Source organism: Camelus dromedarius, chromosome 16, assembly GCF_036321535.1.
Source record: "Camelus dromedarius isolate mCamDro1 chromosome 16, mCamDro1.pat, whole genome shotgun sequence".
Lineage (NCBI taxonomy): Eukaryota > Metazoa > Chordata > Mammalia > Artiodactyla > Camelidae > Camelus > Camelus dromedarius.
Genome location: NC_087451.1, coordinates 52,770,715 through 52,793,292, shown reverse-complemented (window position 1 = coordinate 52,793,292; position 22,578 = coordinate 52,770,715).

Genomic DNA, 22,578 nt, shown 5'->3' with positions numbered 1-22,578 from the left:
CTTCTCCCGAGAAGCGTCACCTCCCGAGCAAGATGGATTGGACAGGCGGGGCCGGGGGTGGGATCTGTCCTGCCTCTTTGCTGCGGCTGCTACGGCTGCTGGAAAGGCGGTTCCGGACGCGGCCACCTCTGCGGGTCAGGGTGGAGAGTCCCAGCGCTGGCGCATATGGGAACCGACATTGCAAGCCACTGGCTGGAATGCCCTACTCGCCTCCGCTGCGCTGTGAGTCTCAGAGGCTGCTAGCGGTCTCTGGGCGTTCTTCCTCGTACCCAGCCCCTTCGTCGTCCTTGTCAAGATTTATTTCTTTTGCCAACCTGCCCCCATCCACCCTAATCCGTGCTGGGAATGGTCTCTCAGCAAAGCTAGACAGATATTTAGCAATGGGAATAACCAAGCATCGCTAATGTTAATTAACAACAAGATAGCATTTTCCCCGAAGGGATGTAATTTCTGATACCTCTTGTATCATCTCTATCCCGTCGATGTGAAAATAAGTCCCTTCTCCTTAAAATGCAGTGCGTGGCCAGAGAGCTCGGCCCAGACTGTACCCATTTCTCATCCACCCCTGCCTTAAGGGCCCAGCCCAGCAGAATCCCAAAGGTCCCCTCCTCCCACCCAGGCTCCAACTGAGACTGCGCGAGGACTCCCGCCCCTACAGGTATATCGTGGGTGGCACCAGGGGGAGGTAGGAGGGCGGGGCCCAAAGGTCTAATTATCTGCAAAAGAATCGAACTGAAAAAGGAGCTTCGAGAGATACTTGTACTTTCTTGAGTCTAACGCAGATTTCCCTTATTGCAGCACAAAAACCCATTTCTCCTGAGCATTCCTTTTTCTAGGCAAACGGAGCTTTCCTATTTTGGTCCAGGAGTTCAGTCCTTAGCAGCTCATTCCCTTGAAGTTCATTTTAGAGCCCCTATCTCTGAGAGTTTATAAAAACAAACAAACAAAAAAGCATCATAGAGTAGTGCTTGTACAGCAGAAACTATGCTAAGTGCTTTACAAATATTATTAAATTAAATCCTCACAACAATCTTTGAGGTGTTAGCTCTGCTATAAGATGAGAAAACCGAGGCTCAGGGAGGTTAAGCAACTTGAAGGCAACACAACTCGGATTTTAATCCTGTGTTATCTGACCCCAGAGCCCTTCTTGACCACTTATGCTAATAATTAACATTTGTGCCAGACTCAGGGCAGATCTAAGTTTGGTAGGGCCTGAAGCTTGTACAATTTGGAGCCCTCTTTAAGGAAAAGGATAAAGAATTTGGAGTACAGAATTAGATTTAGAGGAAGGGACTTGAGCTGAACTTGACAGCTTATGAATCCTTTCAAGTGCAGACTCATTTCATTCTCCTGGCCTCATTTGACTTCTCATTTGACTTAAGAAAGAACCTGGATGTCCAAGGTCACACAGCTCATGGGAGGCAGAGCTTGGACTGGAGGTCACAGGCCACAGCTGTGTCTTTAAAGAGACAAACTCCAGGCAGATGTTGGTCAGACAACCAGACATGCCTGAACAAAAGCAGCTGTAACAGCAACGTTCTCTGCAGTGTTTGGAGAGAGGACACTTGTCCCTGTCTGTCCTTAGGGCAGTGTTTGTTCCTGAGCTGTGACTCTCAGAGCTGCCCAACCTCTCTCGGTGGTCTGCCTTGTGGCCCAGAGCCTCCAGGGGTTGGGAGATGTCGGGCAAGGAACAGGAAGCAGACTTGGATGGAAGTGGAACAGTTACATTGCTCTCCATCCAGCTGGCTGCTGGGTCCCCCATCTCGTTCTTGGAGAAAGGGAAGCATCCAGGGCCAGGAGTTCAAGGGCCAGAGTGGACATGAGTGTGGGCAGGGGTCTCACCTAAAACAGCTTTGAGAGTCCTGTGATGACAGATGGGTTCCATGCCAGGCGTTATCTCTTTGGCCATCCCAAACAGGAATGACCAGCATGTCCGATCCTGGGGCTCGGAGCAGGAAAAGGATGAGGGTGGTTTTTCCACTCCAGGGGAGTGTCCAGAGGGAATGTGGGAGCGGGAGCAGGGCCGCCTGGTAGGGGGAGGGCCAGAGCTAAGGAATGTAGGGGAGTGTCAGACAGATCTAGGGGAGATGGAATGGGGATGGAGGGAGATGTGGGGACTGGAAGCGTCTCTGGGCTGGAGAGATGCAGAAAGAGAAATCCCAAGTTCATGCCAAAGGTCCAAGTCCTCTGATGTTAGTGACATTATCATCCGTAGCCTCAAGTGATCTCTCAGTGGCTTTATCACTCCAACCCTTCCCTGTGGAGAAGGGACCCACCTAGAAATGTAGACACAGAGAATAAAATGTGTAATGAGGAGTCCGAGCCCATTTTTTTTGATGTTTGACTGCTGACACCTTTGAAACCATCCCCTCTCCCTCTTGCCCTTGGGCCCCGCACCTGGACAAGCTGATGAGAAAGCCTGATTCCCTCCTTTGGCGTCCACGGGAAATTCGAACCGTGGAAACCCCTTTCTGCACAAATACTTATTCAGCCTCACTCCCTCACCACAGTGAAAACACAAGCCAGTCTCCTTTCCTTGCTCTCTCAGGCCATTTGGACCTGCTTGAGGTGGGGGGGGGGGCGCCCCACTCCTCCAGAGACCTCAGTTATGTAAATAATGAGCCTTCTCATACCCTCTTGGTGTGTGTTTGACATCATCAGTCGTGACCTTGAACCAAACGTTGGATGGGGTCCATCTGCCTCTATGGGTGACCATAACAACATACAAACTGTAGGTTCTGCTGTAGGGTCAGGGAGGCTCCCTGGAGGAGGGGTACCTGGATAAGTGAGAAGAAAGGGACTAGCAAGAGGGAGCCTTGGGAAAGAAAGCAGAACAGTTGGAGCCTAGTTTGCAGTGCAGTTTCCCAGTTGCAACATGACAACGTCTGTAAAGTTACCCTCCATTTATCCTGTGCTTGCTGTGTTCACACCAGCCTTCCTCTGTGCCCCCTTCCCCCCCACGCTCTCCCAGAGCCCCACCCGGACCACACCACTTCCTCACTTACTTCTCACGGGAAGGGCAGCGTGTAGATGGAGAGATAGCGATGGAGTGGAATTGTGGTTCCGTGGGAGTGAATGCAGGCTCTCTTCTGCCCTCTCACCTTGGGCAAATTACTTTCCTCCTCCAGGCCTCAATTTCACCCTCTATGAAATGAAAGTTCTGAAAGAAATCCCTTATTATTCCTCATCAGGCAGCCCTCATATCCCAAGGCTCCTAATATTTGTTGAACTAAGTGGACCCAATCTCAGCTATTGAATTAAGACTCAAGTCTCTATCTCAGACTTGAATTGAAAATGCAAATTACTGGGAGGGAGGGAGGAGCAGTGAAGCGTGAATGGGTTTATCAGATTTCCTTTCTCCTGTGACCCAGATATGGGGGCGGGGCAGGCACCAGGTCCAGAAAACTTCTCTGGCTCAGAATCTGTCAGTCTCAAACATTCATTGACAACTGAACACATGTTGGCACAGAGCTGAGAACCCCCAGGGGTTCAAAGATGGATAAGAGCATCTTCAGGGGGCCAGAGTTTCATCCTGGCCTTCCATTCTCAAAGCTCTCAAATTTAAACAGGCTAAACCCACACTGAGTTATATTTTCGGGCTGGTGATTGTGGAACAATGAGGGATGTTAGAAAGAACATTTTAGCTACACCATGATGTTGGCGTTGCCAGGAGGGACTACGCTGGGGGGCAGGAAGAGGCTGCTGTAATAATTTGGGCAATGGGTGGAGTGGGCTGAGTGGGGGCAGGGGCAGAGGGAGGGAGGGAGGGAGAAGGACCCAGGGCGCGGATTTGACTTGGACTTCAGGTATGGATGTGGTGGGGTGCGTGGCGTGTGGGAGAGGGGAAGACCGGAGGGGTTCCAGGGTTAAATGGGCAGTGACCCCCACGGAGGGGCCTGATGAGAGGACCCCAAACATCAGGAAACTTCCCTGCTGGCCAACCCCTTTGTTTTTCTACTTCCTCTGACCTTCTCCATAGGGTCCCCTCACTGCCCTCCATGGCCTGGCCTTGGGGCACATGCCCTGCCGTCAGGGCACATGCCTTGCCCTCCTGGCTGGGAGATTAGGACTCTGGTGGGCTCTAGAGCAGTCCCTACCTCATGCCAAGATGGTCCCTTCAAGTTTGGGAGGCCATGGGGGCCCACCTGGTAGCCCCAGCCAAGCTGAGTCATCAGCCCTCACCAGCCATTTCTTGGGGAGCCGCCTTCTTATTGGCAGGGTTCTGTGCTCAGGTGGGAAATCAGGACAGGTGGGGGACTTCATCCACCTCCCCCCCACACTCCTACTGACTTCCTAGAGATTCTGCTGGGGGTGGAGGGCCATGTGTGGTTGTCCGTGAAGTGCTCCTAGGTATGTGTTGATTGGGACACATGTCTGTGCACCTGGTCCCTTACGCCTTCACACGTGTTTGACTAGGTGACTATGTGTCTCTGAGTGTTTTATGTAAAACTGAATTCAGAAAGGGAGCTAATGTTTACTGAGCACCTACTGTGTGTCCAACTCTTTATGTGTATTTTCTAATAACCTTATAAGATGGAGATGTCACTTACTTTACAACTGAGAATACTGAGATGCCCCGGGTGGAAGAGGCGTGAGTACCTCCACCAGGAACCCCACTACCCTGGCCCCACCCCACCCACAGTCATCGTGGGTAACTTCTATTCTTCCAGGACACTACAGCTTAGACAGAACATCCTCGGAGTGCAGTCACCTGTCTGCTCTCCCCAGAGTAGGGATTCTACCCTCCGGTTACCTTGGTCCCTTCTATTTCTTCAGCCTAGCTTCAGCCCCCTCATCTCATTGAAACCTTACCTCCTTGGGCACCAGCTTCCTCTGATGGGCAAACCCAGCCGTAGTCTTTGATTCTTTGCCACTGACCTCTCTGCAGTGGCAGCAGTGACCCTGCTGACTGCCCTCTGTATTTAAACTCCTCTGTGACCTCTCTTGACCCTCCTTCCTGACTGTCCCTGCCCAGCACCCTCATTCCCTTGCGAGACTCCTCAGCCCACCCTGGGCTTCTGTTTATGGTTCTCATCCCTCTGCCTCCTGGGATCACCCTTGGTACATTAGCATTCTCCTCCATGCTGATGACTCCCACCCAAGCACCTCCTCCAGGCTCCAGCCTTGATGTTCAACACCAGCTGGCCACTTGCAGGGTCCTCAGATTCAGAGTGTCTAGAACAGGTTCAGCATCTCCCCCTTGTCCCCACCACCTGCTCCCTTGTCCCCATGCCTCGCCCCCAGCAGGATTCCATGACACACCAGAGCCAGTCTATGCCACTTGATCTTTGCATATGCTGGTCCCTCTGCCTGCATTGCCCTATACCCCCTTGTCCACTTGGAAAATATCCACTTGTTCTTCAAAATCTTCCATGAGTTTTCACTTTCTTCCCTCACCCCTGCCCCCTGCACCTCTTTGTACACACACACACCCACACACAGAGATGTAATCACTACTGTGTCTCCCAGGACTTGGCACTGACTTAGAGCCTGAGCTTCAGTGTGATTATAGATTATAGACTGACAGGGCTATGACATTGGATAAGTCTCTTCGCCTCTCTTAGTCTCAGTTTCCTCACTATAAATTGGATGTAAAAATACCAGACTCACAGGTTTGTTGAAAAATAGCAGAATTGGGATCCAGAAATCACTCACCAAGAGCTAGCTGGGCTGACTGTTGATTACATCTGTATTTCCAGCACCCACAATGGTCCCTCACACACAGTAGGTCTTCAACCACTGTTGTCTGGCTGGATTCAGGTGGCCACATACTCTTTATGGCCCTAAAAAAGGGAACCCAGTAGAGGTGACTGAGAGGCCAGTTTTGTCTCATAAATATCCTCTTGCTTCCATCCCCTCCCCCACCACAGGATCCTGTTGGGACAAACGTCTTGGCTCAGTGGGTTGAAAAGGAAAGTCAGAATTCTGAGGCATGAATCGCTGTGCCCACTGACTCACTTCCTCCTCCCCGCCCTCCGGACGGGGCAGTCCAGAGCCCTGAGTAACACAGGTTGTTGCCTCCTCCCAGTTCTCATCCCTCATCAGTGGGTACCCCTGACCCTACTCCTTTGCTTCAGACCTCACCCCAAGTGGCTGGCTGTGGCAAGAAGGGCAGTGAGGCCAGTTATTGCTGATTTGAAATCTGCTTGCAAGTTTCAGCGAGCTAAAGAGTAGATTACAGGGCAGACTGAGTGGGGAGGCACAAGCCAGTTCTCAGGACCCAGTCTGATGTACAAGGCAGAGCACCCTGCGGGAGTTTGATCTGGGAGGCAGCAGAAGTTCCTCCTCTTCCTCATGGCTCTCTCCTTCCCTGCCGGGATCACAGAAACTCTCACCATTGGGCAATCTGCGTGTGGCTTAAGGCCCGTCTCCTGAAGTTTCCTATTAAAATGCAGGGATCCTTACCTGGCAGGATAGCATGGGAACTCTCTGGCAGGGATAAGGCAGGATGTTACAGCATCACCCACAGAACCCAGGGCCCTGGGGTATAAATGACTCAGGCAGCCAGGAAGGTGGGGGGAGGGAGGAAAGGGTGGTGGGGGAAGAGCTGGGACAAAGAATGATTTAGTAGGGGTGGGCAGGGTGGGGGCAGGGCAGGCAGGGGTTCCAGACAGGCCCTGGTGCTGCCCTCTCTGGTTAACTGTTAGCATGAGGAGGACAATGATAGAGATTTTACTTTCCTGTAAAAGAATCCCCCAGGGTCTCAGCCTTTTCTCCCTGGGGGACCCCTTCCTCACCTTGTCCTGGACTTCAGGGACTCATCTGAGGGGAGAAGTCGGATGGGGCTTGGGGGATGCAAAGGCCACTTCGTCAATGGCGGAACTGTTCTGGGTGGCGCCCCTGACAGGTGTAGCTCTGGGGTGGGGTGAGAGCCCAGCCCACCATGGGAACTCAGGGGTCGGTGGTGGGGAGAGGACAGCCAGAATCGTGGGGAGGGGCACACGAGGGCACTGAGATGCAGTAGGGAGGGCAGTGGGCAGCAATCGCAAGCACAGCTGGCTGTGAAGGATACATACGCTCGGAAAGCACTAGGGCCTGGAGTTTGGGCTTCAGCTTGCTGGAACTGAAGGGAACTGATGAGAGTAACTCACGCCTGGGAGTAAGCTGATGATGGCTTTTGTGGATTCAGAAGCTTCCTTTGGTTGGGAATCAAGGAGACCCATTAGGGGCTGATGTGGGGACAGAAATGAGAAGGGATGAGGGGCTGCCTTACTGGGAGATGTAGGTGGACTTGAGAGGTATTTGGGCGATAACTGTGGGTAGGCTGTGGGCTGCAGGGGACACGGGAGGGGTCAGCAGCAAGGACAGCCAGTGAGTCTGTGGGACCTCTAAGGCTTTCTAGATGGAGGCAGAGGTCTGGCTGGCAATCTCCCAGAGGGCTGGGGATAGACAAGGAGGCCAGAGCCCAGGAGGTGCACCCCAAACCCACTGGCAGAGGGAAATTCTTAGAGGCCTCTCCCCAGGAGCACCAGCCTGGGCTTTGGCTTTGATCAGGCTGTGGTCAGCCTGGGCCCATAGCAAGCTCACCCAAGATATCCCCTGGGGCTCCAACTCCCACAGGCCTCTCACGCCTACACCCCAAGCTCCAGCCCCTCAGCTCTGCCCTTCCTTCTAGCCCCCTTGTTGTTCTAGCTCTTTAGTTCCCAGTTGTAACCCCAGGGGCCCCCACCTCATTCATTCCGTGCCCACCTTCCTCTCTGCACCCACAGACACCCTAGGAAGACCTCAGAGCACTGCAACCCACATTTGCTCTGGCCCTACCTCCGGGAGTGGGGTCTCCCACCCCAATGCTGTCAGCCTCTAACCTACCTCTGGTCAGTTCTGAGCCCGAGCTTATTTGCAAAGGGGTGATGATCATGTCCAACTCTAGGGACCGTTGGGAGGTTAACTGAGATCACACATGAGGCACCTGACATCAGGCCACACACCATGCCTTTCCCTTCTCTTCTCCTAGAGAGTTGTCACCTGGCCCCAGGAAGCCCTCATCCTTTTCTCTGATCTGACCTCACTCAAAACACTACCTTGGATGCCTTGCAGAACCCAACCCAAAGCCCATGTCTGGGGGCCTGATGTCCTCCATGACTGTCCTACTTATTTCTGTCCTTGCCTTCCACACTCCCATCCCCCTTCACGTAGTCCCAGCTGCCATGCAGATCTTCGTCCACTAAATGTCTGCTCACCCCCTTCTTGAGACCTTTGCCTGCAAGCAGGGCTCCAGCTTCCTCCTGTCCATTGACAGTCCCCGTTCCTTCATGGCCAGCTGAAACCCATCATCTTCCCAGGCCCCCTGGGTCTCAGTGGATGCTGTCTGCTCCAGCATAACCCTGTTTCTCCATCTGATAGAGCATTTGTCCCACTTGGCCAGATGTCATTTATTAGCTTGAGCAAAGTTGCTTAAACTCTCTGTGCCTCAGTTTCTATCTCTCTAAAATTAAGTTAAAAATTGTACCCTAACCATAGAGTCATTGTGGAGAGTGAAAGAGAATTGCACAGGCTCTGTCACATAGTAGTAGGTCAATAAGTGTTATTTTTTATTGAGATGGGGATGGAGGTGGAGGTGGAGTTGGCAGTGCCTATTTCTCCCCCAACAGCTCAGTCCTCCAGGAAAAGTAAGCTCAGGCCTGCTTTTTCTCCACCGTGCCAAAAGCTCCTTCCACAGTGCGCTGCTCGGAGTGGAGGCCAATGATGTGCATCGAATTGAACTGGTCCATTGAGAAACTCACAAGGCTCCCTGTGGGTCCCCTTCAGCCCCATTCACTATGGGATGTGGACATGCCTATGTCAGGGAAATGGACCCCTGAGAGCTAGTGGAGGTATCTGCACCTGGGCAACCCCATCATAGCACTTCCATCACAAAGGAGCCCAGGGGGCCTTTCCCAAGGCTCAGACTGAGACCCCAACACAGGGATGGGGAGACAGGGTAAAGGGGGCATCCTGGAAGACTTCCTGGAGGAGGAAAATGGGGAGCGCTAGGCTGAGAAAAGGGAAAATATCTTTTATTGGAAGTATCATTGTACCAGGCCCCTTATGTACATTATGTCCTTTATTTTTTATAACAAGCCTATGAGGTTAGTCCCGTTATCCCCTTTTCCAGAAGAGGAAACAAAGGCCCAGACTGGCAGTGACATGCCCCAGATCATGTAGCTGGTGGAGGGAGCAGGATTCTCATCTGGGTCTGTTGGGTTTTGAGGGAGGGCCCATCGGAGAGACAGCTGAAACTGAGGATGGTAGGAGATTTCCAGTCCCAGGTCAGCTGCCCACTCAGCCAGGGAGGCTGTGGGCGGGGCGGAAACAGCCAGCAGAAGTCAGTGGCACAGGACAAACAAGGGTGCCAGGAAATGAACTTGACCTGGGGCCCTTCCTCCCGGCCAGTCCTGTGCCCCTGGCCACCTGCCGCCTCCCATTCTCGGCGCTTCTTCCAAGGGAACAGTGAAAGCTGGGTCAGAGCCCAGGGGATGGCCCTTGAAACCTAGGAGGAGCCCTGCTAGGCCTAAGCTCTACTGTCCCCAGGCAGACAGGTAGGGCAGGGTCCCAGGGGTCTTGTTCTGTTTGCCTCAGTTGGAACTCAGATTGGAGCCCGGCACAGAGAAGGAACTCAGTAAATATGTGTTAAATGGGGGCCGAGCAGACAACACGGTGTCACAACTGCCTGTGGGAGGCAGAGAGACCTGGTCCTGACATGGTTTCTGCCCCACTTTGTGACCCCGGGTGAGTCACAGGGCCTCCCATCCATCAGATCAGGTTGTTATTTTGGAATGTACCTCACATTCCAGGAAGCTTGAGGCCCTTTCAGCTCCGACAGTGCAGTTCCATTAAGTCTTTTACTCATTTGCTAAGTTGTTATTTCAGCAAAATATGTAGTAGAGCTCAATAAATATATTTTGGTACCAGTGAAGTAGCGGGCAGTGTGGTGGTGATAAGCGAAGGTTGATGGGAGGACAGTGACTTGTTATGAGCAAGGACTCTAGGGTCAGATGGTCTGGGGTCAGATTCTCCCTCCATCACTTGCTAACTGTGTAACCTTGGGCAATTTACTGAACCATGTTGAACTTTGATTCCCTCATCTGTAAAATGGGGATAATAGGAGTATATACATCACAGGGTTAGTGTAAGAATTGAATGAATAAAGTGCTGCAAATAAAGTGCTTAGGAAAATAGTGCATAGCAAGTGCTCAATAACGTTAGCTCTTATCATTCCTTAGAGGATGAGTGAATTTCAGCAGGAAAAGATGGGAGTACGAACGTGGTAGCGGTTGGGGAAAGTGTTGGAGCAGCATATACTAAGGCATGGAGGCAGAAATACCTGGTGCAAGTCTAAGGAACAGCAAGAGGCCAGTCCTGATAAACTGGGAAAAGGCAAATTGGGGGAAGATGGTGAGAGGCCTTGGCCAGGCTAAGATACTTGGACCTGGATTGTGTAGGTCGGTATTTCCCAATTGGTGTTTCCTGAAGTACCGGAGTTCCACGAGATGCTACTGGATGCTTTGTAAATACACATGGTGGCATCAGGGAGGACTGGATAGCCACGTGCAGAAGAATGAGGTTGGATCCCTACCTCAGATCACACGCAAAAATTTACTCAAAATGGATCAAAGACATAAATATAAGAGCTAAATGTATAAAACTCTTGGAAGAAAACATGGGGGTAAATCTTTGTGGTCTTGCATTTGGCAATGGATTCTTAGATATAACACCAAAACCACAAATAACAGAAGAAAAAATAGATAAATTGAATGCTCTGGTCTGGAAGTTTTTGTGCCCCCCTCCCCACTCCAATTCATCTGTTGAAATCCTAATCCCCAAGGTAGTGGTTTTAGGAGGTGGGGCCTTTGGGAGGTTATAAGGCCTTGAGGGCAAAGCCCTCATGACTGAGATTAGAGTCCTTATAAAGGGGCCAGCAGAGCTGCCTAACCCCTTCTGTCGTGTGAGCCTGCAACAAGAAGTCTGCGACCCAGAGGAGGGCCCTCACTCCACCACGCTGACACTCTGACCTTGGACTCCCCAGTCTCTAGACCTGTGAGACCTGCATTTGTTGTTTAGAAGCTTCCTAGTCTGCAGTATCTTGCTCTAGCAGCCCAAATGGATTGAGACACTGAACTTAATCAAAATTGTGCTTCCAAGGACATCTTCCAGAAAGCAAAACGTGGGGGGAGGATATAGCAAAAAGTGGTAGAGCACATGCTTAGCAAGTACGAGGTCCTGGGTTCAATCCCCAGTACCTCCACTTAAAAACAAACAAACAAATAAACCTAATCACTCCCTGGGGAAAAAATTAATTAAAAAAAGGATAGTAAAAAAGATAACCCATAGGATGATATTTGTAAATCATATATCTGATAAGGGATTTGTGTCTGGGATATACAAATAACACTTACAACTCAATAATAAAAAGACAAGTAAGCCAGTTTAAAAATGGGCAAAGGGTCCGGATAGACATTCCTCCAAAGAAGATACACAAACAGCCAACAAGCACATGAAAAATGCTCAGCATCACTAATCATTAGGAAGTGCAAATCGAGCCACAATGAGATGCCACTTTGCACCCTCAAGGATGAAAAAAACCAAGAAGTCCTCAGGTAAGTGTTGGCAAAGATGTGGAGAAATTGGAGCCCTCAAACACTGCTGTGGGAATGTAAAAAGATGCACTTGCTTTGAAAAATAATCTGGAATGTCCTCAAATAGTTAAGCATAGAGTTACCATTTGACCCAGCAATTCCACTCCTAAAATTCAAGAGAAATGAAAACATATGTTACCAGAGAAATTTGTACATGAATATTTACAGTCGCATTATTCATCATAGCCCCAAAGTAAAAACAACCCAAATGTCCATCAACTGATGAATGAATAAACAGAAGTTTATCCACATGATGGACTATTATTTGGCCATAAAAAAGAATGAAGTACTGACACACATTACAATATGGGTGACCCATGAAAATATGTTGCTGAGTGAAAGAAGCCAGTCACAAAAGGCTGCATATAGTGTAATTCCATTTATATGAAACGCCCAGAACAAGGCAAATGTAGAGAAAATAGATTCTTAGTTGCCCAGGGTTGAGAGGGAGGAATGAGGTGGGCAGATTGAAAAGTATGGTGTTTCTGTTTGGGGTGATGAACATGTTCTAATATTGATCGTAGTGATGGCCGCACAACTCTGTAACGATACTAAAAACCATTGAATTGAGCAGGGGGAAGGTAGAGCTCATGCTTAGCATGCACAAGGTCCTGGGTTCAGTCCCCAGTACCCCCTCTAAAAATAAATAAACCTAATTACTTCCCCCTGCCAACAAAATAAAAAAATAAATTAAAAATAATAAAAACCACTGAATTGTACTTTAAGTGAATCAGTTGTATATGTGAATTATATCTCAATAAAGCTGTAAAAAAAAAAACATACACACAAGGTGGGGGGAGTATGACTGTCATCAAAGTCATCTGGGAAATGCTGGGTTAAGGAGGGGATTGTTTGCTTTGGGACTTCTGGGCCAACATGTGCTGGCAATGGGTTAGAGGATGCAGTATTTCCCAAAACTGGGACTGTAGTTTGATCATTGAACCATCTTCAAAGGAGCCTCTCTTAACCTCTCACAAAACACTTTTCACAGAACACAATTTGGCAAGTTTGGCTGGAAGCAATGGGGAGCAATTAAAGGTTAAAGTGAGAGCGGCACTGAGCAGGAGGACGGGCTGGGCTGGGGAGAATAGAAGCCGGGAGGACAGCCTAGTGGCTTGGTGCCAGCAAGGTGGTTAAAAGCATTTGAATAGACATTTCTCCAAAGAAGATCTACAAATGGCCAATAAGCACTTAAAAAGATGCTCAACATCATTAGTCATCAGGGAAATGCAAATCAAAACCACAATGAGATACCACTTCACACACACTAGGTATGCAGGCAGAGGTGGCAGGGGCCTGAACTCGACCTTTGGGGGTACCACCCTGCTTCCTCCCTCCCTAGCTCCTGGAAAGGGTGCTTCTCCCCTTTCTGGGCTCCCTAACCCAAGCCCTAGGAATTCCCTACCTCCCTGACCCAGACAGGAACCCCAACCATCCTGGCGCTTCCGGAGATGATGCTGGGGGCTCTAAATCCATCCCAGCTGTGTTTATGTCCCTCTTCCTGGAAGTGGGATGGGCACCAGCCTGGCAAGGCTGGAAGTGGGTGGGGACGAGTCTCTGGGGACCCACGAGAACCCAGTGGGGAGGGCAACAGTGGGTGGGAGGAAGTTGATTAGCGCCAGGCAGGTCGGAACAGGGGTCTGTCTGGTCCCAAAGTACATTACTTCTTGGGCAACCTTCCTTTCTCCAGACCATGAGAAGCACACCTGAGCTTGGGGAACTTGGCCTTTGAGTCTTGAAAGTCTTAGTCATCATGGTTAACCTTTACTGAGTACTTACTACACACTTTATCCGGGCTAAGCGTCCTGCCTGCATTACCTTATCTGATCCTTTAAATAACCCTGTGAAGTAGGCCCTATTCCAACCCCCATTTCACAGATGAGGAAACTATGCCCTGGAGGCCTGCAGTAACTTGCCCAATATTACATGACAAGACAGAGGACCAAGGGAGTCTCATGGAATGGGGGTAGATACTGAGTTAGACCAAGGGAGGGAGGTTGCACCCCTGACTGCCTCCTTCCCAGCCCTGACTCCCGCCTTCCTGCTCCATCGCCTATCCCGAGGCCCTAGGATGGGGCAGGGGGCACCCGGAGACTACTTCAGCCATCCCCCGCAGCAGGCGGCTGGTGGTTACCTCCAATTCCCAGCTGCCTGATGTGGGAACTGTCACAAGACTTCCTTCAAACGACATCCTTGTTGTCATGATCTGAGGCCACGGGAGAGGGGGAAGTGGAGGGCTGCGTGTTCCCCTCCAGGCTCCCCCTAGGGCAGGGAAGAGGACCCTCAAGCAGTTTGGAGGCACCCACCCAGGGCTGAGCCCTTCCAGACTGGGTGACAGCAGGCAGACAACTTTCCAGGACGGGGCACTGTAGAGCAGGGTGAGGACCACAATGAACTTTCCAAAGGCCAGGGTTCATTTCCACCCCAATATCAAGTAAAAGGGTCTCTGAAGGAGAGAAGCTAGATTTCAGAAAGAACATCCATCAACAAGATGGGGTCACGGGGCTACACTAGACCCTGGCCAGCCTAGAGGCAGAAGGATGGCTGGAGTAGCCCATCATAATGGATGAAGAAGGTGGTGTTCTCTGTGGGCAGACCTGGTTGGGGGCCCAGCAGGCCCCACCCCAAGGTATTGGGTGCTGCTCCCAGCTCGGAGGCAGAAGATGGACACTAAGGATGCCTTCTTCTGCAAGCCTTCTGGGGCTACAGGAGTCAGCTGAATGAGGAGGGGCAGGCACAATTCACTCCCCAAATATTTACAGACAGTGTTCCTAGCACTGGGCTCAGAGCCAAGGCCCTTGGGTCAAACCCTGGCTGCGTCCATTACTCTTGTCTCAGCCGGGCAAGCAGGCCCTGGACACAGGGAGGGGAAGCCGGAGGAGGCAGGAGCCTGGCTCACCCCCTGCAAGGGGGATGGGAGATGCAGAAGAACAGTAGCCTGCCTGCTGGAACTCCCACAGCCCACCCGCTCGCCCTGCGGGAATCTGGCTGCATCCCAAAGGCTGCTCTCAGAGGAGAGGTTGGGAAACTGGGGGCAGGGAGGGGGGCCTCCCAGGCTCCCAGAATGGCGGCAGGAGCAGTGTCTTTTGTCTCCCTAGCTCAGATTATTTGGACCCCTAAGAGTGGGGGCTCCCCCAGGGCCAGGCTGGGTCAGACAAGCTGCTGCCTGCCTTACATCCTGGGCAGGAGGCCTGTCCCTGGAAGGCAGAGCCAACAGGAAAAAATAATCAAGGAGCTTGACAGGGGTAGGGGCGCTGCCTTAGGCCTGTCGGCCTGACAAGCAGCCACCTCCCAGAGCACACTGCCCCATCACGGGGCCAGCCCTTAGATACACGCTCAGAACTACCCTCAGTTTCCTGTGGGGAGGCAGGGGCGGTCCCCCAGAAAGTTAACATAAATTTCTGGGCAGTCCCCTGTGCAACTCCCTCCCTCTGGGCCAGGACAATGAGCAGCCCTGCCCCACTCCCAGGGCTTCTGCCCAGGTGCCTTCTGGAAACTTCTCCCTTGCCCCCTCCACTGCTTCCATCACACAACTTCTGCCCCTCATCCTGTCTTCCTCTGTCTCTGTCCCCTCTCTCCTCATCTCTCTTCTCTCTGCACAGACAGGCAGGGACAAGAATCTAGGTGCCGCCCACCCGAAAGAGGTTTGGTGGGAGGAGGGGCCAGGTCAGGAGAAGTGGTTGTGGCTCCACATGGCATGCTGAGGGCCTGTCTAGCCCCTCCGTGCCCTGGGAGGTTTGGGGCAGCCACATAGGAACTAAGCATCTCTTTTACCCTTGGTGTAGTTTAAGTACCTAAATTTGAACTTCAGCCAAGCCTTTCCAACCATGTAAACACCTGTGCCCCTACCCCCAAGGCCACCCTTTCCCTGAGATCACCCCTGAGAATGGGGGTGGGCAGAGTTGCCCCACCTGCCTCCTGGGGAGCCCCATTCTGCTCTAGGCGAGTGTGCGGAGGGGCTGTCTGCCTAAGAGACTCCAGGCCCAAGGGTTCCCGTAAAGGATGGGTCCTCTGCTGAGTCACAGCCTCTCCTCCCCTAGACCTGGCATTCCCTGGCTGGGACTGGTCTGGAGGTGGGCTGGTCCTTCCATACTTTTGGGGGGGTTCCCAGCCAGGGCAGCAAAAGGTAGGTCTGGCCTAGAATCAGGGTACAGTAGGACACGTGGTTATCTTAGGAGATCTGAGCCTCTCTTCTTCTCCCCTAATCTCTGGAAGGTCCTCCTGCCTCTTCTGGGCTCCCTCTCCCAGGAAGTCTCCCAGGTGTAACTCTGGTTGACTCAGAAAGTGCTGTGGGCACCCACCCTGTGCAAAGCCCGCGTTGGCAGCTTGGAGGAGCCCCAGAGGAGCCCTTGCCCCTGCTGTTCAGATGTCAGTTAGTGTTTGGTGCAGAGACGGGCAGAGCAGGGACCCCACGGGGTGGGAGGCTAGTGTGCCTATGTTCTGGGAGGGTGAGGGGATGGGGATGAGGATGGGGGCAGCCTGTCTAATGAGGGCATCTGGGAAGGCCTGCTGGAGGAGGTGGCATTTGGAGACAGGATTTGATGAGGAGGTTCTATCTCTCTTGGGGGCTGCGTCCACCACGATACTCCCTCACTCCCACACCAGCCTGGAGCCTCCTTAACCACCAGGAGCAAAGTGGGCTCCTTGCCCTCGGCCAACTCACAGGGCGCGGCCTCTCCTCCACCCCCATGGCTTCCCGGCTGTGCACCTCAGGTCTGGACTGGATCCTCTTGGAGCCTCAGCAGTGCGATAGAAATAGTTCAACACTGCCTCCCGCTGTCCCCCTGCTGATCGACGGGGGTCATGCTAGTGACAGGTCTGTGAGAGGGGAGGCCCTACACCTCCGTGCAAACACACCAGACCCACGGGAAGCGGCACCTGCAGACTTCAGGGGATCGGGGTTTCCAAATTGTGAGAGGCAACTAAGATATTACAGCAAACATCCTTCTCCCCAGGTGCCCTGGGGGGAGCTGAAGCCCAATGTTCTTCAGTCTCAACTCCCCTGGAGCTGCCCCGATTTGTAGGGCAACAGGTCACCTGCTCCTCAGGGCCCCTGACTGTCCCCTCGGGGCCTTTGGCCTGCATTTAACCCCTGTTTCTTTGAGGGTGGGGGTACTTCCATCCAAGGACTGGCCTGGACCGGGCAGGTGTCAGGGTGGGTTGGGAAGGGGGCCTCCTTTAATCTCCTGGATGTCAGTGAGGTGAATCTCCATGGTCTCCTCCAGCCGTCTTGGCCTTTGACCACTGACATCCTCCACAGTGTCTGTGTCATGTCTGGTGGGAAGGGTCTGACCTGCAGTCCCTCACCAGTGCGGGGAGGGGCTTGGGGCAAGTCAGCTGAGCGGGATAGGCCTAAACCACATCCAATCTCTACTGCCTCGTTCACATGAAACCCAAGGGTCAGTCACCTGGGGAACTCAAGTTTCCACTCACTCTTCCCCTCTTGCATTAAAAATCCTACAGGAACAGTATGAGCCCCCCACCCCAAGGGTGCTGGGACTCCAGTCTCCCTCTAATTTCCAGCTTTTGCTGAGTTCTCTATTTCATCTCTGCCTCTTACCTGTGAGCTGTTGGCTCTGCACTTTGTCAGCCCAGGTATGGAATGCAGCCCCCCTCTCCCTTAATTCCTCCTTGAATACTAGTCACCCAAGGCGGTGAGGGTGGGGGATCATTCCTGAGGGGTGGGGGTGGTGGAGGAGGGAGAGGAGTGATGATCTTCAGATGCCACTGGTCTTCAAGCACCACTGCTGCCCTCCCCTCCCACAGGTGTGTCTTCATCTCACCCTGGTTGCCCACCATCCTGTTGTTTTGGTTCTCAGTCTCTCTCTCTGTCTCTCTGTCCCCTGCTGCCCTGGCCCCACCCACATCTCCCTCCTCAAGAACTCTCTCCTGAAACCCAGAGTGCTCCAGGCTATTAGCTGGGGCCACGGGGCTCTGCCTTTCCTGCCCAGAGAGAGCCCAGCGAGTTATTTCCCAGGCAGAGTCTCCTCTCAGGGGAACTCTGCTGCCGGCTTTTATAATAGCAACTGTGGTTTTGTTTTCCTCCCACTCCACACAGACAGGCAAACTGAGCCCCAGAATAGAAAGCAACTTGCCCAGGGCCTTCCAGAACGAGGAACAAAGCAGGAGTAAGAACCTAGGACTTTTAATGGACTGTCTAAGAGCTGTGTGACTCTGAGCAAGTCCACGGGTCTCTCTGGGCCACCACTTAATTTTGTTGTGATGTGAATGTTTTACTGAAGTGTTACATGCAGACAGAAAAGAGCATGGGTTTTCAAAAAATGAACACAAGTGTGTAACCAAACTGCAGGTCAAAAAATTGAGTATTTCCAGCACCCCTCAAAGCCCCTTGTGTCTCCTCCTAATCTCTCCTTTCCCCAAAGGTAACCACCACCCTGATTTCTACCACCACAGACTAGTTTTGCCTGTTTTTGAACTTTCTATCAATGGCACGGCACGGTATGTGTTCTTCTGTGCCTGGCTTGTTTTTTTGTTTTTGTTTTTTTTTTGGCTCAGTGTTAAGCTTGTGAGATTCTCCATGTTGTTTCTTCCAGTTGTAGTTTGTTCCTTTGCATTGCTGGATATACACCATCATATGAACGTACCACCCTCTCCTTGTCTGTTCTACTGCTGATGGATGGATATCCAGTTTTTTAAATTTGTGGCTGTTGACAATAGTGCTGTGGTGAACACTCTTGTACCTGACTTTGGGGACATAATAGAAGCTTTTCTGTTGGATACATGCCCAGGTGGGAAGTTGTTAGGTCACAGGGGTTGAATCTATTCAGCTTTAATTGATGCTGCCGTAAAGCTTTCCAAAGTGATCAGCTGGGTGCAGGAGTGCTACATCTTCTCATCCCTGCCAATATTTAATAGTTTGATCTTGTTCATTTTAGCTAATTATGGTGTTTGCACTTCCTTGGTGACTGATGACATTGAACATCTTCCCAGATGTTTACAGGCCATTTGGAAGCCTTATTTGTAAAGTGCCTGTTCAAGCATCTTGCCCATTTTCAGTTGGGTTGTCCACTTATTCCTATTGATATGTAAGAGTTCTTTATATATTCTGGATACAAGCCCTTTGCATTGCAGATATCTTCTCCAACTCTGTAGCTTGCCTTTTCACTTTCTTATTGGTGACTTTTGATAAACAGAACGTCTTAATTTTTAATGGAGAATAATTTATCAAATTTTTTTACTTTATAGTTAGTACTTTTTGTGCCTTGGTTAAGAAATCTCTGCCTGTCCCAAAGGTATGAAGATATTCCATGTTTTCTTCCAGTTGTCTTACCTTTTATATTTAGGTCTAAACTTATCCTGAATTAATTTTTGGTATGGTTGAAAAAGGGATCAAGATATCTTTTTTTTTTTCTAGATAATAACTAGACTTACTGTGGTGACCATTTTGCAATGTAGATTTATTGTGTTGTACAGCTGAAACTATTATAATGTTATATGTCAATTATGCCTTAATTGAAAAAATATGCTTTTCTTCCATATCACTATCCAATCAACCCAGCACCATTTTGAAAAGACCATTCTTTCCCCAGCATAGCATATCAGTATTATCTATGTCAAAAATCATGTGGCCATACTTATATTGACCTGTTTTGGGGCTCTGTGTTTTGTTCCACTGGTCTATCCTTGCACTAATACCACACTGTCTTAATATCTGGTGCTGGAATTCCTTTGCTTTGCTCTTCTTGAAGAGTGTCATGGCATTTCTTGGTCTTTTGCATTCTACACAAATTTTAGAATTAACTTATCAATTTATACATACAAACTCACACACATACACATTCCTGCTAGGAGTCTAATTGGGATTGCATTGACTCTATAGGTTGATTTGTGGAGGATGAAAACTTTTACAATATCTTCTATCCATGAACATGGTATATTCCTCTGTTAATTTAGATATTTTAAAGTATTTCTCAATAATGTTTTATGGTTTTCTGTGTATTGACTGACCTTGCACTATTTTGGTTAGATTTATTTCTAGGTAGGTATTTGATAATTTTATGGTGTATAAATGGTGTTTTTTAAAAAAATTCCTTTCCCTAATTGTGCATCAGTAATATATTGAAGAATATTTGGTTTCTTATACTGCTCTTTTATCCAGTAACCTTGCTAAATTCACTTCTTTATCCTAATAGTTTGTATTTTTTTTTTTAATTTTCTCTGTGTATGTCATGGTAAAATATTGGTAGTTTTATTTCTTCCTTTATAATTCCTATAAATTCTTTTCTTTGCTGCTCACTGGTCTGCCACCTCATAACTTTTATTTCTTGCCTCATTGCCCTGTCTGAAACTTGCAACTGTAGTGCTAGTCAGAAATGGTGCTAGTGAACTTCTTGTCTGTTTCTGGTCTCAATAGAAAAGCTTTCAGCATTTCACCATTGAGCTTGAAGTTGGCTGTGTGTGTGTGTTTGAAGATACTCTTCAATGGCACTGTTTTTTGGACACATTTTTCTGACAAGAAAATGGCTGGAGGGGTGGGGAACACTTGTGGAGGGGAGCCCCTAGGAGTGGCCTGCTCCTCACCCAAAAAACAAAATGGGGTTGCACCTCCATGATGCAAAGGGGGAACATCTCCATGATGATGCCTCTCTATGTCTTCCACCAAAACTTTAGTTTAGTCTAAGGGAGCTGGATGTTTCCCTTAGGCTCTGGAACATGAGACCACCAGTCCATTCTTCTCATTTCTCAGGGAAACTGAGGCTTAGAGTAGGATATTGACAAGCCTCAGATTAGTAAGTTAATGGCAGAGTCTGAATTAGAACTCGAGGTTCATGGAGCCCAGTCCCCCTTCAGCCACTGCTCTCTGGTCAAGAGTTGGGAGGTGGCCAGAAGGCAGAGGGATGTGTGTGTAAGTGTTTTAGGAAAAGGAAAACTTTGTCCAAATAGCCACAGATGCTGGGTAAATAAGGTGGGCAGGCAGCCCCTCCTTTAGCAAGAGAGGAAGGAGACCTGGGACTGTTGGGGGTGGAAGGCAGGTGGAGGAGCTGGCCCTCACTTCTGGTCCTGTGCATTTGGGAAGGAGGTTTTGGGGGAACTCTCTCTCCAGGGGAAATCTGGGCCATCAGCCTGGGAGAGCCTTAAAGTCCAAAGATTCAGACTCCAGGAGTTTAGCACTCTAAGTTCGGGGGTGGGAGGAGCCCATGGCCCGAGAAGGCAAGTCCTGGACCCAAGACACACAAGGGTGTGGTGCTGAGTTGGGGCCAGATGATAGGTAGAGTTCTTGAATGCCTTGAACAGGGACAAAGGCCCTAGAGAGACCCCTGGCCTGGTCCCCCCACTTTCTACCACAAACTCCAGGGTGACATAGAGGAGAGGACTGAGAGAAGGGAAAGAAAATGGAGGGAAAGGAAGAACAGAACAGACCAGAAAAGGATGAGGAGCTAGATATGGGGTCCAAGACGCAAGGGCCTTGGTGGCACTAGGAGGGGACCTGAGCCCTGGGCAAGGGGTGAGGCATGGGAGGAGAAACAGGAGCAGACAGACACAGGATGTGGAAGTCAAGCAGCATTCTCCTCTTCTGGCCACCCCTCCCCTGCCCACAGGGAATGTTTGGAATGTGATGAGCTGATAAGATCTGGACTCCCACTCCACCTGGCACTGAGGACTGGGGGTAGGGTGCTTTGCTACCCCCACTTTTGACAGGGGATTTTCTTGGGGATAGGGAGGTTTTCTGTGGACATAATTCTAATGGAGGAACTGCACGGAAGGTGTGAGGGAGGGTGCTCCACATGCAGGGCATCGGGCCAGATGCTTTCCAGCTGAGCTCCACCGTGAGTCAGAAGGCACGGGGTTGGGTTAAGGGAGGGGGTTGCCAGTTGCCAGGGAAGCTGGGGCAGGAAGAGAGGGGAGAGAGAAGTGAAGCAGAACAGTGGCTGGCACTCCTCCAGAGGACAGGGCTCCATGGCTGCTGACTGAGGAAGCCATCTGGGGCCCCTGTCCAAAGACTGTGTGGCCCAAGTAGGCACTACCCCACCCCTGCTGGATCTGGAGTTCTGGTGCGTAAGAATCAGAATGGGACGCCTTGGTCCTCATTGAGGTTGGTCAGGGGGTCCTTCGATTCGACTCAAGGCCTTGGAAAATGGACATTCTCAGGTGTGTTCTCAGGATTCAAGCTTACCTCTGCCCACCCTGCCTTCCTGAGGATCCAAGGAGCCTCCCTTGGAAGACCTCAAAGCCTTTACAAAGCTGCATTCTCTCCAATGATCCACACTAGGTGAGACCTACTACGTGTTAGGCACTGTGCGGGGTCCTGGGGCTTGGACAGTGAACAAGTTGAGGTCTCTGCACTTCTGAGGCTGTTCCTCAGGTGGGGGTGGGGTAAAGCACCCAGACGCATGCTTCCAGCACACAGGAGACCAGTGCTCTGGAGGTGACACTGGCCCTGGGAGCGCAGAGCAGGGGGCTGGGCTAGGAGCCAACTTGAGGAAGGCAGAAGGCTTACAGTGACCTCAGGTTACCCAGGACCTGGGTCTGCTCCCAGGGCCCACTTTCTGCTCTCTGGATAGGCATTTCTGAGGAAATTGGCCAGAAAAGAGCAGTGGAAGGGAGGAAGAGGAGGAGGGGATGGGGCTGGTGGTTTGAGGTTGGGCCTGGTGGGAGGAGGAACAGAAATGGAGAAAACCTCAGCCCCAGGGACCGCTGTGCGGCTACACCTGAGACCCACTGCGGGCTACCTGATCCCGGGGTGGGAGGCGGTCCAAACCCCGCTCAGGGCTCTCTGCCCGTTGGCTTTCGCTGCAGAACAGAGGGCAAGGGGCACCATCCCATGCGGCTGCAGTAGGAACCGACCTGGGCAGCAGCCCTGACCCACAGACACCTGGCTGCCGCTGTGGACCCTCCTCCAAGCATCAGAGGGGCTGCTGAGCAGAGAGGAGTCATGCTAGAACAGAAACCTTGTCTTGGCCGCTTTTGTTTCCTCCTTACACCTAGCACAATGCCTGCTGGC